Source organism: Nerophis ophidion, linkage group LG04 (assembly GCF_033978795.1).
Source record: "Nerophis ophidion isolate RoL-2023_Sa linkage group LG04, RoL_Noph_v1.0, whole genome shotgun sequence".
NCBI lineage: Eukaryota > Metazoa > Chordata > Actinopteri > Syngnathiformes > Syngnathidae > Nerophis > Nerophis ophidion.
Window position 1 is genome coordinate 18,473,490 of NC_084614.1, and position 3,646 is coordinate 18,477,135.

Here is a 3,646-nt window from a genome sequence, read left to right on the forward strand (position 1 = left end):
CCATTCATTCTTTCCTTAACACGGATCAATCGTCCTGTCCCCTTAGCAGAAAAAACAGCCCCAAAGCATGATGTTTCCACCCCCATGCTTCACAATAGGTGTGGTGTTCTTGGGATGCAACTCAATATTCTTCTTCCTCCAAACACGACGAGTTGAGTTTATACCCAGAAGTTCTATTTTGGTTTAATCCGACCATATGACATTCTCCCAATCCTCTGCTGTATCCATTTTGGTATAAACTCAACTCGTCGTGTTTGGAGGAAGAAGAATACTGAGTTACATCCCAAGAACACCATACCTACTGTGAAGCATGGGGGTGGAAACATCATGCTTTGGGGCTGTTTTTCTGCCAAGGGGACAGGACGATTGATCCGTGTTAAGGAAAGAATGAATGGGGCCATGTATTGTGCGATTTTGAACCAAAACCTCCTTCCATCAGTGAGAGCTTTGAATGGTTGACCAAATACTTATTTTCCACCATAATTTACAAATAAATTCTTTAAAATTCCTACAATGTGAATTCCTGGATTTTTTTTTCACATTCTGTCTCTCACAGCTGAAGTGTACCTATGATGAAAATTACAGACCTCTGTCATCATTTTAAGTGGGAGAACTTGCACAATCGGTGGCTGACTAAATACTTTTTTGCCCCACTGTACATTAATTCCAAAGTGAATTTACGGGCAGGAAAATATGGAATATTTGCAATGTAGAACATTTTTATCTTGTATGTAACGCAAGGTTTCGGGCTTAATGGTTTACAAAGGTAAAGGATGTGGAAGTTGGGTGTCCCGATACAACTTTGTCCATTCCGATACCGATATTGGAGTTGGGTATTGGTCATTTTTATCCAATATGCTGTATGAAAAGGTATACTGTATTTCACGGACCATAGCGCGCACTGCCAATGAATGGTCTAGTCTCAATCTTTTTTCTTATATAAGGTGCACTAGATTATAAGGCACATTAAAGGCCTGCTGAAACCAACTACTACCGATCACGCAGTCTGATAGTTTATATAACAATATGAAATCTTAAAGGGCTACTGAAATGAGATTTTCTTATTCAAACGGGGATAGCAGGTCCTTTCTATGTGTCATACTTGATCATTTCGCAGTATTGCCATATTTTTGCTGAAAGGATTTAGTAGAGAACATCGACAATAAAGTTGGCAACTTTTGTTTGCTAATAAAAAAGCCTTGCCTTTACCGTAAGTAGCAGACAATGTGCGCGTGACGTCACAGGTTGTAGAGCTCCTCACATCTGAATATTACAATCATAGCCAGCAGTAGCCAGAGCTATTCGGACCAAGAAAGCGACAATTTCCCCCTTAATTTCAGCGAGGATGAGATTCGTGGATGAAAACGTTTAGAGTGAAGTGCTAAAAAAAGAAAAAAAAAGAAAAAGACGACGCCTCAAGGCGGCAGGCGGCGTTTCAGATGTAATTAGACACATTTACTAGACTAATTTTGGAAGATCGCTTATCTGCTTATTGTGTTAATAGTGTTTTAGTGAGATTGTAAAGTCATACCTGAAAGTCAAATGGCTGCGGTGAACGCCAGTGTCTCTGAGAGAAGCCGAGGAGCCAATGTCACAGCTGCCTTTTTAAGCTGCAGGAGGAGGTCCCATAATCCACTGAAGTCTCCAGTAAGAGCCGACTTAGTATCACAATTTTCCCATCCAAAAACTTGCTGGTTGATGCAGAGAAACATGTTCGCTTGACCGCTCTGTGTTAAAGCTTCACAACAAACAAAGAAACACCGGCTGGGTTTCGGTGCTAAAGGCAGCTGCAATCCACCGCTTTCCACCAACAGCATTCTTCTTTATAGTCTCCATTATTAATTGAACAAATTGCAAAAGATTCAACAACACAGAAGTCCAAATTACTGTGTAATTATGCGATGAAAAGAGACGACTTTTAGCCGTAAGTGGTGCTGGGCTGATATGTCCGCTCCAACCCGAGACGTCACAAACACGCGTCATCATACGCGTCATCACTCAGCGACGTTTTCAACAAGAAACTCCGCGGGACATTTAAAATTGTAATTTAGTAAACTCCACCGGCCGTATTGGCATGTGTTGCAATGTTAATATTTCATCATTGATATATAAACTATCAGACTGCATGGTCGGTAGAAGTGGGATTCAGTAGGCCTTTAACATTGCAACACATGCCAATACGGCTGGTTTAGTGTAATAAATTGCAATTTTAAATTTCTAGCGGAAGTATAATGCTAAAACGTCGCGGTATGATGACGCGTGCTCGTGACGTCACACATTGTAGAGGACATTTTGTTCCAGCACCGTTCACAGCTAAAAGTCGTCTCTTTCCATCGCATAATTCCACAGTATTATGGACATCTGTGTTGCTGAATCTTTTGCAATTTGTTCAGTGAATAATGGAGACGTCAAAGAAGAAAGCTGTAGGTGGGAAGCGGTGTATTGCGGCCGCCTTTAGCAACACAAACATAGCCGGTGTTTCATTGTTTACATTCCCAAAAGATGACGGTGAAGCATTACTATGGAACAGAGCAGTCAAGCGAACACGGTTGGATTGGACCACACACACAAAGTACAGTGTATTGTGTGTATTAATAAAAACATTTTACCATTCTGTATTCTGAAGGCGATCTATGTCGTGTGCTACTCCAGCGTCGGGTTCAAAGCGGTATGGCTCTATCTCTTGTTGCGGTTGGGCCTGGCTGAGTGGTCCTGCCACCCCCACGGCTGCCACGGCGCCTCTCACAGCATCTTCCTTATCTGAATCGCTCCCTTGCTGCCCTCTTGTCATTTTTTTTTTTTCTAGTCCTTCATTCTCACTTTCCTCATCCACGAATCTTTCATCCTCGCTCAAATTAATGGGGAAATCGTCGCTTTCTCGGTCCGAATCGCTCTCGCTGCTGGTGGCCATGATTATAAACAATGTGAGGATGTGAGGATCTCCACAACCCGTGACGTCACGCGCACATCGTCTGCTACTTCCGGTACAGGCAATGCTTTTTTATGAGCAAACAAAAGTTGCAAACTTTATCGTTGATGTTCTCTACTAAATCCTTTCAGCAAAAATATGGCAATATCACGAAATGATCAAGTATGACACATAGAATGGACCTGCTATCCCCGTTTAAATAAGAAAATCTCATTTCAGTAGGCCTTTAAAGGATTATTATATATTTTTTTCTAAATTGAAAACACTTTCTTTTGGTCTACATAACAGTTATGAGGGGGGAAAAAAGGATTTTAAGTTTGCTTTATAGTGCTATTTAGGTCTGCCCTAAACAACCGCATGGAGTGTTTATGCCAGGGGCCGGCCCTGTCCGATATCAACGTGTAGATCAGGACAGTCCTAGTGAAGTAGTAAGAATTCTGAAAATCAAAGGGGTTTGAGAGATATGGAATTTTAGGAAAAATAATAATTATGGGGAAGAGATCTTGCCCCAAGTGGAGGAGTTCAAGTTCCTCGGAGTCTTGTTCACGAGTGAGGGAAGAGTGGATCGTGAGGTCCACAGGCGTCTTCAGTAATGCGAACACTGTATCGATCCGTTGGGGTGAAGAAGGAGCTGAGCTGTAAGGCAAAGCTCCCATTTTATCGGTCAATCTACTTCCCATCCTCACCTATGGTCATGAGCTTTGGGTTATAACCGAA